The sequence below is a fragment of the Prionailurus bengalensis genome, chromosome C2, assembly GCF_016509475.1.
Source record: "Prionailurus bengalensis isolate Pbe53 chromosome C2, Fcat_Pben_1.1_paternal_pri, whole genome shotgun sequence".
Classification (NCBI taxonomy): Eukaryota; Metazoa; Chordata; class Mammalia; order Carnivora; family Felidae; genus Prionailurus; species Prionailurus bengalensis.
In genome coordinates, this window is record NC_057350.1 from 79,785,204 (window position 1) to 79,801,582 (window position 16,379).

Genomic DNA, 16,379 nt, shown 5'->3' on the forward strand with positions numbered 1-16,379 from the left:
CTTAGAAATGGATAAGGTGGCGGGTTTTGTCATATACTTTACCATAAAAGTAAAAGAGAAAAAGAACAAGAAAGGAATAACAATAAAAAGTCAATAACCTTATACATTTAAAAAATCAGGTTTGGTGATGTTTTGTATCTGTTAATCCATATTTGCATCTATCTAGAACTCTCACACATGCATACTTACTTACATGGCTAGAAAGATCTAGTCTCAAAATGGTAACAGTGGATATTTTAAGGAGGTGATGTTTGGTGTTCTGTATACTTTTTTCTATTTTCCAAAGTGCCTAACACAACCACATATTACTTTTTTTTTTAAATCAGAGTATATGTGTGTGTATTAAATACTACATATGAAAAATATACATTTTTTAAAGAAACTGACACACCAAAAACTATCCTAGTGTCCCAACTTGCATGTGTGAGTGTGTGTGCATAAAGAAGAAAAAGGAACATCGAAGAACATTGCAAATGGTTTATAAATATTCTTAAGAGGTGAAAAATTACATTAGCAGATGCAATTAACAGAAACTTGTGTTTCCATCTTCATAGTTTTTCTGTATTTTCCACATTAAATAAAAAAGATACCTCATAAATGGTAGCTGAGAACTGGTGAATGGTTAAAATGATCTCAAAAGATTACTTTTGGAATTAAAATAGCAGGATTTTAATTAGTGTCACTGAGTTCAAAACATTACTGCCGATACAGAGACATGACTAATACACTAATCCTCAGCTGTTGTGCACCTAAACCACACACACACACACACACACACGCACACACACACACACACACACGCACGCACACACGCACGCGCGCGCGCGCCTTACAACTCTCGCAAAGAGTTCCTGTCAGAGAGAAGCAGAAATAAATCTCTTCCTTCTGTGCTTCATATCAAACTTGTTCACTTCACAGTGCAGCGTTCCACAGACATGAACTACAGCTAGAGAGGGGCTACTCTTAAGAGCTTCAGAGGTGCTTCAGACACAGCAGCTTTAGTTTGGGTCAGGTGTGCACTCCAGAGTAGTTTTTGCCTTAGAAGCTTTTCCGTGTAATTAATTCTTACCACACTTCTGACTGGGTATAAGTGACTTTGAGGACAAGTGGCTCCCCAGACTACTGAAGACACCAATGCTGGCAGGTCAGCTTGTTTTCCCGGAAATAAAATCAAGTCCATTGGCAGCATGAAGATACCGCCTTGGGAACCGTCATTTCTGAGTTCCTAACTATCACACGGGGAAGCGGTGACCCCACGGAGGCCCTGCACTCATGTCATAAAACTATCATGTCATCATATTAACACCAAGAAAGCCAGCATTTCAAGGAGGGTAACCCCCACCCACCCCTCCCCCGCCCCGCAAATAGCTGTCAAATAAGATGTGGTATGTCATCACTTTTGAACTTGAGAGGTCTTTGAGGCTGCGGTTTATGTAATACCCATACAGTACGGTACACTTAGTCCCTAGCATGCATGTGGCTGGCCCTGGATAAAATGCCATTGTGATGAGGGTTAATTCAATCCGAGCGTGTTCAATAATCTAGGAACAAAGTGACAGGAGAGCCTATTTCAATAGCAAATGATCTCATACACGGAATCATCCCCTTCAAGGGCCTGTGCACTTTTGTCCAATCAGGCCAGGGGTCAGGTGAAAAGTACCAAGTGGTGAACTAATTAGCCCAGAAACAACAAAACACGGTCTCAGTGACAGTATGACAGCACAGGTGTATTTTTACATGGCCAGTAGCACTGGAAGTTGGAATAATTCTTTTGGTGGGTAAACCGGCAATCAAGAGCCATTAAAATGCCCGTAACTTATGTTTAATTGCTTATTTACAAACTATTAGAGGGTGGTTGAAGAAATCATGGTGCACGGATCCGATGGGATGTTAGCAGCTGGCAAGCAAGGAACACATATTCAAATAAGTCTATAAGGAAAAGCCTATGTGGGGCACCTGGGTGGCTCGGTTGGTTAAGCTTCTGACTTGAGCTCAGAGGGTTATGATCTCCCAGTTCATGAGTTTGAGCCCGATGTCAGGCTCTGCAGAGCCTGGAGCCTGCTTCCGATTCTGTATCTCCCTCTCTCTTGGCCCCTCCCCTTCTTGCACTGTCTCTCTCTCTCTCTCTCTCTTTCTCTCTCTCAAAAATAAATAAACATTAAAAAAATTTTTAATAAAAAAAATAAAAGCATATGTATACTGCATATGTATATTGACAGAAAATTTGTAAATCAGTACTATGCTAAGGTTAGTAGGTTATCTTTAAGATGCATAGTCATGTGATTGGATGTTACAAATACAGCCGTGCAATTCTTTCTCTCCTTGGTATAGCAAAGGTTTTTGGTTCTAACTCCTAATTACCTGTACCCTTTCCAGTTCTCACTACCCTAGTTCAGTCCACTATCATTGCTGCCCTAATTCACTGCAATTTATATACCGAATACATGGGCACATATGCTTATATATAAATTTATTTTTATTTTTTTAAAGTTTATTTATTTTTGAAAGAGAGAGAGCATGTGGGAGGGGCAGAGAGAGAGAGTCTGCAATGCCAGCACAGAGCCTGACCTGGGGCTCGAACTCACAAACTGGGAGATCATGACCTGAGCCTAAATCAAGAGTCCTATGCTTAAGTGACTGAGCCACCCAGGCACCCCTGAATTTTTTTTTAAACTGACCTATTATCGTCCTGTAGTACATCCTCTATGCTGCAACCAGAATATTTCAAAAATCCAAATAAGATCATCCCCTTTCTTTATTGAAATCTCTTGAAGGTTCCCACTGCTCTTAGAAGGAAGTTCAAATTCCTTCCTGAAAGAGCCACTACTTAGCTTCCTTGTCTCCTCCCTTCCCTCCCCTGGGACTGGACGCTCCAGCTATCCTGTGGATACCTACCCTGAACATTTTCCACTAGCTCCCACTTCTCAACTCTTTTTTTTTTAAAGTTTATTTATTTTTGAGACAGAGGGAGACAGAGCATGAACGGGGGAGGGTCAGAGAGAGGGAGACACAGAATCTGAAGCAGGCTCCAGGCTCTGAGCTGTCAGCACAGAGCCCGACGCGGGGCTTGAACTCACAAACCGCGAGATCATGACCTGAGCCGAAGTCGACCACTTAACCGACTGAGCCACCCAGGCGCCCCTTTTTAAATTTTTTTTTCCACTTCTCAACTCTTAATGAGTATTCATCTTTCAGGTTTTAAATGAATGGCACTTCTTTGGAAGAGGCAGTCTTGAGCCTCTAAGTCTAGGTGAAGTTGTCTATCACTCATGTCCCTTTAACAGATTGAACTTCTCAAATGATAACCCTTGTCCATTGTTTCCAATTCCTTCCGTAACCTTCTCGTCTCCCCAAGCATCCTACAGGTGAGAACCTGTCACTCTCATTCAACACAATGCCTTTAGCATCTAACAAGCCGATGCTCCATAAGTGTCTGTTCAGTAAATGAAAGTTATTTCCGTAGTGCACTATGGACAAATGCTGTAAAAGAGTAAGATATATTTAATAAAATGAGACAATAATGGCAGTAGTTGGTTAAATTATAACCGTCCCACTCTTTTTTCATCCCCTGCCAGTTTTGTAAAGTAAAAAGCTTTACTCAGATGAAAAGCTACACCATAGTTATTTAAGTATGATGGAGGGTTGTGGAATTCAATGTAACTAAAAAAATATTTGGGGGCACCTGGTGGTTCAGTTGGTTAAGTATCTGACTCTTGATTTAGGCTCAAGTCGTGATATCAAAGTTTGTGAGCTCTAATCCTGCATCGGGCTCTGCACTGTGGGTGTGGAGCCTGCTTCGGATTCTCCCTTCCTCTCTCTCTGCCTCTCCCCCGTGCTCCCTCTTTCTCTAAAAATAAATAAATAAACTTTAAAAGATATTCTTAGTTTATATGTTTTAGGATTGTTAGCTATAGGTAACAGGAAATGTGGTGAGCATGATTTAGTAGTGTTCGGTTATAATCAACTACTATAATAGACCCAACGATTCCAGCCTATTAGTGCTTCTCAGAAGCCATTAAGGACAAAAAGATGAATATAAGGGCAGGATCTCTTCTCTCAGGAAACCCTCAAGTCCTGTAGGGGTTTCTCATTGCTAAAATTTGCATGTTAGTGGTAGAATTTAAAATGTGACCACTTTTGAGACACAGTCTGAAAAGAGTTATCTGGGGCAGATGTAAGCACAAAGAAATATTTGAGAAAGAAGAAATAAGGTTGATTTATTTACGCATTATTATCCACTATGCTTTACAGAATCATGGAGTATTACAGCTTGAAGGAATTTGAAGGTTGCAAATTTCTACCTTCTCCTCAAGGGAACAAGGCTTAGGAAAGATTCACCCAGAGTGACGAGGCCTTGAAAGGGTCAGAATTAGAACCCAGTTTTCCAGGCTGTAACACCAGTGTTCCTGACATCACACCAGAATGACCAGACTTAGTAATAAATAAGCCTATAAAAAGGCAACAGACCCAGTTTTGTTTTCCAAGAAAAGTGAACCCCAGCGTATAGACACCCGGCCGCATCGCATGGAAATCACCGACAAGGCTCAATGGGGACAAGCTGGGTTGCTGTGTTTTCATACAGGAGTTTCCAAAATAGTAGTGGAATTCAGTAAGGGAAGCCACCAGTGTGAGCAAGTGGCTATATTTGCTACAGTGGAAACAAACAGACCTTCGTTCACATATTTCCAAAGGAATCTGGGTGACCGAAAGCAAAGTAAAAAAGGAATAGGTGCTGTGTCACAGTCCTTAGGGAACTCTGTGAGCAAAATTTGCTAAGACTTATTGAATATTTCAAATAAAAGATCAAAAAGACACCATATTCACAGCACATTAGGCTCATAGCAGAGTCACTCGATGCGTGCTTATTTTTTTTCTTTCCTTTTGCAGAAAGCATGCTCGTTTTTAAATGATCACTATATCACTGGGCTTTGGATGTACATCATTCACATTATATAGTGTATCGGAAAATGAAGTTTCTCTTCCGACACATTTGTTCTCAGAAATGGAGACTGTCCACTTATTGTGGATGGACAAAGGGGCTGAATCACAGAAGGGTATAATTTCTAAGGAGAGAGCACTTCGCCACAGAGTAGGAGGAAGGGTAGAAAATGTTTTCATAAAAAGCGACTATTAGGGACAAATAAGGGCTCTATTCACCAAACCTGTACATATCCCTTTATCCTTGTAAAACAAGCTATGAAAGCACATAATGACTAACTGCGGCAAAATTACTCACATCCTAACTTTGCATAATCGCTAAAATGGTTCTGGTTTTTTAACCCTCCTCCTTCAACAATTCTGCACTCTTAAAAAAAAGTTTTTTTTTTTCAACCACAGCACAAATGGTTATAGCAAACGAGTGTACCAGGCACATCTGCTGTTCCAGAAAGAATCCACTCTCCTGTGCCAAATCCACGTCTATCGGAAGAAATAAAAATAAATTGCGAGCAGGTTCAGCAAATGCCCAGATAAATCCTGCAATGACCACATGGAGTAGATGCATTTCTGGTAGCTGGTGATGCCTGAAAAGGGTGAGGCAACAGAGGAGCAATCTGGAAGCAAAGGTTGCTCGCCCATCAGTCTTTGTCACTCCCTCCCGGAGCGCGGAGCGGAGGTAGCTCCTTTCCCATTCTCTCTGGGCGACTATTGAGATTATCGTTTATAATCTCAGAGGTGGTAGGCAATGGGCAGAGTGTTTTGCAAAATGCGAACAGTCATCTCAAAAATAACAATGACAAGAGCAATGACAGTCCTAGTTTGAATGGTCCCCCAAATCATTCCTTGCTATTTTGCCCATTTATATTTTGGAAAGCTTTGCTGGTAGAGTCTATTTGCGATTTTAGATCCTGCAGTGAAGTAAATGGGCTAGAATTTGGAGTAATCAAGAATTTATGTTTCCTCTTTTCCAGACAGCCACCGCCAACTGGAAATCTGAGCATGGCTTGTGGGAGAGATCACCATGACTTTGGCCCTGGTACCTGGTGACTGAGCTCTATGAAACAGCAAAGAGATGGTGACTAGGCCAAGAGCAAGGTATCCACACCACTTCTGATACCCTTTATCAGCTGAGATGCAAATGGCTAACAGAGGTCAATCATTCTGGACAATCTCTTCTTCCAGAAGAACCTCCTTCCGATGGTAAAATGAAGAGTAATTTCATCCTGTTGTTGTTGTTGTTTGTTTTTGTTTTTAGAATTACAAAATATGAAACAATAAGAAATTCAAGGACAAACATTCTCAGGGACCCAATTTCCCAATTTTAATTTGGGCCAAGGTCTGAAAGTCCTGGGCCAAACAAATGTGCTTCTGTTGGTCTCAATTTCCTCTTTTTTTTTTTTTTTAATTTTTTTTTTCAACGTTTTTATTTATTTTTGGGACAGAGAGAGACAGAGCATGAACGGGGGAGGGGCAGAGAGAGAGGGAGACACAGAATCGGAAACAGGCTCCAGGCTCTGAGCCATCAGCCCAGAGCCTGACGCGGGGCTCGAACTCCCGGACCGGGAGATCGTGACCTGGCTGAAGTCGGACGCTCAACCGACTGCGCCACCCAGGCGCCCCTCAATTTCCTCTTTATAAGCAAGGGGATATGACTGGGATATTTTAAACATCCCTGGTAGCAGGGCTGACTGGGTGGCTCAGTTGGTTAAGTGTCCAACTTCGGCTCAGGTTACAGTCTCATGGTTCCTGAGTTCAAGCCCCAAGTCAGACTCTGTACTGACAGCTCGGAGACTGGAACTTGCTTCAGATTCTGTGTCTCCCATTCTCTCTGTCTCTCTCCCTCTTGCACTCTCTCTCTGTCACTCTCTCAAAAATAAATACATTTAAAAAATTAAAAAAAACCCACATTTCTGGTAGCTTAAAACATCTAAGAAACACCCTTGATCTCAAAGTCTGATACCTGAGGTCCTTTGGAATGGTATATAAACTAAGATCCTTCTCATTCTGACACTATTTTCGATTCATTTTTGTTAATCTCAAGATCTATATATGTTGCAGAATGTTATTTATGTTATATCTGGTATTTACATAAAAATAACAGGTTATAAACTTGTACATATAGCATGATTAAAATCCAATATCTAATTGAGAAAAAAACCTGAATTACTATAGTTATTAGAAATATAGATATTTTGCTCTTTTTTCTTCCTTCATTTTATTTTATGAAAGCATTATATTTGCATTTAAAATGAAATAGCTTTATTTACAGAGAAAAACAATGATATCTCCAAACATCTTTTCCTTTCAAAGAACAAACACACTGCATCATCCCAAACCACCCTAAAGCAAAGAAATATGATATTAGTTGCCTTAAATACATGACTTTGGAATTTCTTTTTGAAAAATGGTGTCATTCATGGAGTCATTGACCATTAACTGACCACCTTCTAAATACCAGAAATTTTGCCAGCGTCTTGGGTAACAAGTTATGGTTCCTAGCCTCAATGAATTCGACTATACTTGGGTGAAACAGGAAGAAAACCAGTGGAAACTTCTCAGATTCCCAGAAGTCTGACAAACTCTACTTGGAATATAGTGTTCTACAGCAACCCATTCATTTTTTTAAACATAGAACTGAGTTCCAGCCAGACAAAGAACACTGGTTTGAAAAGGTCTAGAAGCAGAGTCCCCCTCTCTACTCTAACTACTGGATGACATTATGTAAGTTCCTGTCTTTTCTGTTGCTCAGCTCCTTCACCTTCAAGGTGCTGGCTAAAAATGCTTTTTCACATTTCCCACGGGCAGCTGAATTCAAACATCTTCCCCTGGCCTGCTATTTCCTATCTCCCTTGTATCTCAGATGAATGTCATCACCTAGGTAATTCTTGTTGCACTCTCAAGTTAGAGAACTGTTGTTCTAAACTACATAAACTCAAGAACAGGAACCATGTTCTAATATTCATTATTCATCCTTTCATTTAGAATATGGTAGCACAAAGATTAAGCTACAATAGGCTATCAAAACATCATTGAGGAATGAATGCATTAATGAATGACTATATTCAAGTATGAGGTTATCCCCCATTTCCTTAATTTTCTTTATTTAGTCTCTGCCTGTGTGAGCCCTTGTGGATTCTGGGATGATTGGCATTATAGAAATATAAAGACCATGATAAGCAGCTTCAACAATATCATTATTTGGTGAGAATGGAGGAAATCACATTTAAAAAAAATGAAAAAACAAAACAAAACAAAACACCAATGATCTCAGGCATCAAAGGTACAATCTATGGGGCTAGTCATTTTATTTCTAGATTTCTTCACTCAATACCTCAGCAGTTAAAAAACAAGACAAAACAAAAAGGCAGCAAAACATACAATTTCCCAGGGGCACCATTCATAGATGGTACACAACAGAACTACTCAAGAAGATATTTTACTATTATAAACAGACAATTCAGTTTTGTATTTATTCTGTTGTCGCTCCATGATTTTTTTTAATATGAAATTTATTGTCAAATTGGTTTCCATACAACACCCTGTGCTCGTCCCAACAGGTGCCCTCCTCAATGCCCTTGATTTTTTTTTAATGATGGCTCAATAACATATTCAACATTCCTCAGAGCTGTGAATGACAGTGCTGGGCAAACTCTCATGTTAAGAGACAGTTTCTTCATTAAGATAGTAATACTCATAGAAAATACAGAAGATATGAACAAGATTAAAAAAGAAAATGGAGGGGCGCCTGGGTGTCTCAGTCAGTTGAGCAGCCAACTTTGGCTCAGGTCATGATCCTGCAGTTCGTGAGTTCCAGCCCTATGTGGGGCTCTGTGCTGACAGCTCAGAGCCTGGGGCCTGCTTCAGATTCTGTGTTTCCCTTTCTCTCTGCCCCTACCCTGATTGCCTGCTCTCTCTCTCTCTTCCTCTCTCTCTCAAAGTAATAAATAAACATTAAAAACTTAAAATAAAGAAAGAACGAGAGAAAATGGAAATATCCATAATTAAACCTTAGTGATAAGAACTTGAACTTGGTAATTTTTTCTTTGTATTTACATGTACAATTTGTATGTGTATGTATGCCTGTGCATATGTATACTAATACGAGTATTGGTGTTTAACTGCAAACCTTGTTTATATGCAATTTTGTATCTCATTTTTTTAAATTTAACATATCATATAGAAGTAACAAATTTAAAAATTCTTCCAAAAAGCTGTTTATGGTGTGGTAACCAAGTGGTCAATCCGCCTCAACAGATGGGAACGCTCAAAGGTGATAACCCACTACTCAGTATACATATTTAATTTCAAAACCCAGACCGGGATGTGAGGCATTAAGATTTCCCTACTGTTTTGAGTTGTGCTACAGTCTCTTCACAAAGTAGTTTTATTTCTGATATCAACAATGTGAGGGCATGCAGTTGTATATCAAGATACCCGGCATGCACTTCTAACAAAATGTCAACTCCCCACCTACTCACATCTCATGTAGATCAGATATCTTTCAATCAGCCAAGCTATAGGCATGCAATTCAGACCCATGCCTCTGGGCCAATCACATCATGCCAATGATAAACCCTCTGATACTGAATTGCAAAAGCCTTGTTGTGTCAAGACATTTGATATTTGTAATGGGGCATCTAAGAACATTCGTTTATTATTGTTGTTACTGCCATTATTACCATCATTATCATCACCACATTCCTTCTATCTACTCTGTAATATGTAGATTGTTCAGAAGCCAAATGTAGAATGGTAGGACCAGGGCTGTGCTGAAGAAATATTAATCTGGAAGCCATATGGTTATGATGGGCATAAAGGCAGCCAGACAAGAAGCCAGGGCCACAATCCAGGGAAGAAAAGATGAGGCCCTGACGAGGGCTAGAGTTTGAAGGAAAAGGCTCCTACAGCATTCTAGAGAGTGTGTATGTGTACAGATTGTCCCAGAATAGTTCTGGCTAGCAATTTTTCCTTTGTACAATGATATTTCCAAATATGAATAAGGAATGGAGCCAATGAGCTCCTGTGGTGTGGCCAGTTTAGTGGAAACCCAGCAAATACGCTGGAAACAATAACTGTTAAGACAAATACTAAATGGGGGTGTCAGAACAAAGAGAAACAGAATCATGGGGGAGGGCTGCTACAACTGAAGGCCTCAATTCCAGCACTCGGAATTAAATGGCATTATTCACACTTAGACACTACGGCCCCTTTCAGGAAGAGGGTGATTTGTTGCTTTTGGGAAATCCAAGTAGCCCAGCAGTCACGCATAGGTTGTACAGAGGGGTAGACAATTTTGTGGGGGTAAGCACCGTGGATGTGTCCAAGTGACCTAAATGATTTTACTTCTAGCCAAAATTCAAGGATAAATCTTGCCTCAGATTCTGAAAGTTCTCATCTGGCCATGGACATCCCTAAATGAACCCTCAGGGAGAAGGGAGAAAGGAGCATTAACAACACCCACCAAGTCATACTTCATCTCATACACTTATCGGGCTTTGTCTAAACAGTTTAACTACACCTGGGATTCAGAATTAGAAAAGAACTACCAATTTAGCTTTGTCAAACAAAGCGCTAAACTGGCCATTTTCAGTGGTGCCCACAAGTTGAAGGCCTTAGAGGTCATGGGCCATCCAACGGCACTCAGTCATGGGGTCTAGGAACACTGGGTCTGAATTCACACATGTAGCCTGGGTCAAAGCTGCCCAAGCTCCTGACCACTCCCTAGGATTCCCCAGTCAGAGGCTAGGCATCAGTTAACCATCTATTTCATTGCTTGCACTGTGCTTTGTCCTTGGATGAAGGCTAAAGAGAAATACTTGTTTCGTAATACCTTATCTATCTCAAAAATGAAAAGAATTATTTGCCCTGAGAAATATGGCACACAGCGTAGATTAACCTTAGGTGTCATCTATGCAAATAAGCAGCTGCTGTAAAGACAGAACCTAACCTCAAATACTGTTATGGAACAAACCCTACGTTTGGTCAGCTTCGATCACTTACCCAGATCTGTGATATTGTAATCACCCCCTTAGAATAAATGAACTATTATTCCACATTGAAGAACCACTCTGGCTATTTAAGTCCATGTACACGAGTGCCATGTGGGGCAACAGAAAAGAAGCAGACATGCCCAGCGCACTGCAAAACCCAACAAAACAGTGACAACAAAGCAAAAACAAACTCTGGCAAAAATCCTGCAAACAATAATAGCAAACCTCACGTTTTGAACAGAGCTATACAAACTATACGTTTCCTGTCTTTAAATCAAAATTTGTTTTTAAATAAAGTCTACAGTCTTCACAAAGTCCAATAATAAAATAGCCAATAGAATTGGTGAAACATTCATGTTTTATGATCTTAAGCTTTGTTTTTAAAATACGGTCAAGTAGCTTCAATGTATAAACATTAAATTATTTGGAGCCTCACAAGTTTTCAGCAGTAAAGTAATAATGCTGTGTAACTTTTATCGTGGAGTAGAGAGTATTAAAACTTTATTTCAGGGTATAATAATTTTAAAGAAATAACTACATTAGAGTTTTCAAAATGTAATTGTTGTTTTATAACCCACATGAATGGGACAAAAAAAAAAAACCCACCAACAACGTATAGGCACTGAGAGTTTGTGCCCAATTTTCATAAATATATTGTGATGTGCACAAACCGTATGTAAATATTGCATTTATCTATCCATTGATAAAGGATGCCTTTCAAATGATAGAAGTAACAGATCTGCTTTCATTTTCCTTTAAATAAGAAATTAGCCATTCTTTTGCAAAAGTATTGAGAGCTAATTGCGGGAAGGAAACACAAGAGGAACTTACATATTGCTTAAATGGACTAAATGTATTTTTGTTCCTCCTAATTTTCTGACCTTTGCCAATGCCCAGAACTGATGGGATTAATGCAACAGTAAGCACATCATGTACATTCAAAAGTGTCTGAAATGAGATACATGTAAAGAAAAGCACTCCTCACTAATTAAATAAGCACAGCAGATGACAAGGCACTGGGCTCTTTGGAGTAGAGAGAAATTTATTCCATGAGCTCCCTGGATTCAAGGAGTTCACAAAGCAAAGGAGACGAAGTAACACTAGTTAAGTGCCTATAACATAATCATTGAGAATGCTAGGCAACGCAAGAGCAGTGATTAAATTTCAGATGGGTTATTCCCAAAGTGGCAAGCAGAGAGTGGCTCTCCCACCCAGTGCTGTCTTCTTCCGGGGGACAGAATTAGAACACAAAGATGGCTTCCTGTTGAGGGCAAGGGTAGGCCTTCATTGTAAGAGGAGGGTAGATAGATTCTTTCAGGCAAATGAAGTGAGCAGAGACCCAGACAAAAGGAGAGGGCCGGGAGGGAGAACAATCAAGTTTGTCAGGAATTTAGTAATAGTTGACACATTCTATGTGCTAGGCCTCATCTAAGCGCTTTCCATAGAACTGAGGAAGGGCCTTTCATTGTTCCCATTTTACAGATGAGGAAACTGAGGCCCAGGTCTAGGTGAGATGAAGTAACTTTCGCAACATCACAGCATCATCTCATGTTGGTACCTGAATCTAGGCTTCGTGGTTCTAAAGTTATTCTGTTGGCCTCTTCTATACGAAAAGCAAACACCTAAATCAACGCTGTAAAATTAGATCAGGATAGATTGTGAAGGGTAACATCTGCTTTTCATTTTCGTTGACAACTAATCTGATATAATTAAAGGACAAATATTAAGGTAAAGAAGGGCAGGGGAAGAACACCGAATGCTGAGAAAACACACACACACACACACACACACACACACACACACACTGCAAGGAGAACAATTACTCTCTGAAGAGAATGACTCTTGTTTCATTAAGCGTAAGGACATACACAGCTCTGATGCAAATCACATCTGTTTAGCTGAGGGTGACATTTTCAAACAGTCTTGAAAAAGGCAGCTTACGAAACATTATTAAAGCCCTATTGTCATAGCTATATACACAGTATTCTGTATCCACATGTGATCTCAGTTTAAAAGATAATATTATTTTCAAATATCAAAGTTTTTTCCCCATGCGTGGTGCCATTTACAATTCTTTCTTCACAGGACAACCAGGGGAATTTAATTATCATGTTAACACATCGCAAAACTTAAAACCACACCAACTGTGGCCACTGAACGAGAAGCAAGAACCCCCATTCATTAGGAACCATCATGGTTCAAGGTACTATACACTTGAAATTAACATGTTTTGGTACTTTTTGGTACTGCTTGGGTTTTTAGAAGGAGAGGAAGGAGGGAGCATAAAGAAAGTAAGTTATCCCCTAAAACCTCTTAAACAGTGAGCCTACTGAAAAGCAAGAAATCTATCTTATTTTCAAGGAAACAAATACTAGATCCTACAAGATTCCTCACTAATTTAAACTCTTGAGTGCATTGCATCAGATATTCAGGCCATCAATCTCTTAATCTAAATTCAAAATCCAACAGACACAAAGCACATAACCACTTTAGGAAAGGCTGTTTCAAAACACACTGCCTTTTTATTAGCTTATTATACAAAAATTATGGTAATTTCTTAATAAAGTTATGGAAACAGGCCACATTATTAATTGTATTGAAAATATCATATTTAATTAAAGATACATTATGTTGATAGAATTTAGCATCTGGCACTCAGGCTTTGCCGACCATGTAGAGTAACAGAAAGAAAATAATCACTATAAATGCCCTCTTGTGTTCCAGTCCTCATCAGAATCAACTTCAGAACAACATTTAAGGTCCATTATATTTTGTGGAAATATCTAGGATGAGGGGAGAAATGCACCTGCGACTGTCACATATGACATCACCCAGAATTCTGCGGCCCATTTCTCTTAGGATATAAATGGCTCTTCCATAAGCATGTGTTAGTGAAATGGCCCCTGTTTTGTGGCCTTTACGCACAACCAACTGGTTCTAATTTTTAAAATGGGCGCTAATGACTTGTATTAGTTTAACACCAAGTTTTCTTGTATATACTCCCAAAGTTTTCTAGATTCCTTTCTAATGTCAATTAAACATAGTCAATGGCGGACTAATGAGGCCTATTTAGTAGCGATTCATAATTTACTGCACTTGCACTGTTCCCTGCAGGGCTTTTTTCCCTCCACTAAACCACAATCATATCTCATTATTGTGGCTTCATGACCACTTTCTGGTCTAAATTTTGTCGCTGGCATTTAGTTACGGAAAAGACTTTTCTATAATGTCTATAGAACCTTTTCCTTTTAAAAATGTCAAATCAAAGTGTTCTTAACTTAAAAATACTGCAGCCAAATTGTGACAGCTAATCTCAACAACAATAGGAAAAAACAACAACCAAAGGAGGATGTTTTTTCTCCTAGTTTAAAAGTTCTTCCATGTTGCTGAGAAAACGGAGACAAATCTGCACACAGACACTTTTGTAGGAACCAATAACCCTGCTCTACTAAAAGCAGAGTGTAAAGGATCTCTACACTTCATCCTGCCCCAAGGAGACTCCCACCAAAAGCCGTAATCTTTTTTTTTTTTTAAGGGAGAAAGAGGATGAGCACTAGAGGGGAAATGGGGGGGAGGGGAGAGAGAGAGGGAGGGAGGGAGAGAGAGAGAGAGAGAGACTATTTCAAACAGGCTCCATGCCCAGTGCGGGGTCCAATGCAGGGCTTGATCTCAGGACTGTGAGATCATGACCTGAGTTGAAATCAAGAGTCAGATGCTGAATGGACTGAGCCACCCAGGTGCCCCAAAACTGTAGTCGTTTATTACAAGATGATACCAGGAACTGCATGTGACAGCATCTTGAAGAGGGATGAAGAAACACTACAACAGTGTAAATAATACTGCATTCTCTCTCTCTCTCTCTCTCTCCCTCCCTCTGTTTATGTTTATGTGTGTTTACATATATTTCATACACATTTATCAAAAGAACAGAAATAATCTTGGCAATTCGGATATACAACAAGTACATCATCATGTTCCCTTATTTTTTCTCCTCTGAAATACCCACATAAATACATAGTAATAGTTAGCAGGTTTTCAATTATACAGTTTTGACATTTTTCAACTTCAGAATTTTACAACCTGGATCTACAGTCCAAGGGCAAAAGCAAAGTGTATATATCTCAACCTTAGGACTCAGAGAATGCCAAGTCTCTCATGCTGGTCCATTCAGTTAGAGAAAGGGACGTTTCTCTCTGTCTCTTTCCTTCTTCACTGGTGACAGTGCTGCCAGAGTTGTGAGAGAGCTGTCTCTCATGAATCCATTCAGTTGCCAAGAAAATGCCTCACACTCAAAAGTCAGTGTGCAAAAATAAGGAGAATAAAAAGGAAAAACAAACAAAAAAAACTAAAATAACCTGGCATACCTTAAGCAACATGGCGAGGCACAGGAATAGAGAAATGTAAAAGGAAGAGGGGGTCAGGCCAGTGCATTTTTCCAACTCCTATGAACAAGTTATAAAAGTCAGGTATTAAAATGCCAAGGGCAACAAGTTCAATAAACATCTAACATGGCATTCTACTTTTGTGAGGACTCCCAATTCTCTAAATGAGTCACCAGTTCTCTGTGGAACTATTTAAAAAAAAAAAAAAAAAAAGGTAAGCCAAGTGATTTATTTGTTCCTTTAGGATCCCTGAAAGGTAGGGTCCCTAGAGAAAAGATCGAATGACAAGTAAATTTGCTAGAACTCAGTGGAAACAATTTCATTTTTAAAATAAGAAATAGGACCATCTGGGTGGCTCAGTCAGTTAAGCAGCCAACTTCACCTCAGGTCATGATCTCAAGGTTCGTGGGTTTGAGCCCTGTGTTGGGCTCTGTGCTGATGGCTCAGAGCCTGGAGCCTGCTTCAGATGCTGTGTCTCCCTCTCTCTCTGCCCCTCCCCTACTCATGATCTGTCTCTTTCTCTCAAAAGTAAATAAGTATTTAGAAAGGAAAAGAAAACTAAAGAAAAAGAAATAAAAGGAAAATATGTTTTCTCAGCTCTTCAGGCAATGATGTTTCATTTTAATAATACCAAGTAACTTTTGTTCAAGTTTTCAAACTATTGTAGAAAAACTGCATGGATGGAATTTTTCACGAGGAAGGAGTTTATATCACAGAAGGAAGTTAGATTGTCTTCAACAGGTTTAATGTTAAAAAAGAAGTTGGTTGAAGAGATCTGGGGTTGAGAAGTAAGATGATGTGGGAAGTATTAAAAATAAGGCCCACATATAAAAATATGAAAGGAAAAAAAAGCAAGGGAACAGGATATAGAATAATTCAGATATAAAACGTGAGACATGAACATGCCAATAAATAGACATAATTTACATAGAAAATATCCTGTGATTATTTTATGCCATGACCAAATCCACACGTACACACACAAAAAATACCTAAAGTTAAAAAAAAAAAACAACCAAAAACCTAAACCTATTTTTTTCTAGTCTAAAAGTGGAAAAAGGAGCTTACT

The 16,379-nt window shown here is 39.4% G+C and overlaps 1 protein-coding gene and 1 long non-coding RNA gene across 9 annotated transcripts in view; one reads left to right on the forward strand and one right to left on the reverse strand.

Moving 5' to 3' along the window:
* Positions 1 to 16,379, reverse strand: part of LOC122491615 (LIM domain containing preferred translocation partner in lipoma) — a 679,043-nt gene that overhangs the window by 264,523 nt on the left and 398,141 nt on the right. The gene's annotated exons all lie outside the window — the stretch shown is intronic.
* Positions 5,417 to 6,166, forward strand: LOC122491617. Its single transcript, XR_006299393.1, has 2 exons — positions 5,417 to 5,614; positions 5,910 to 6,166. It is a non-coding gene; the product is annotated as an uncharacterized LOC122491617 (long non-coding RNA).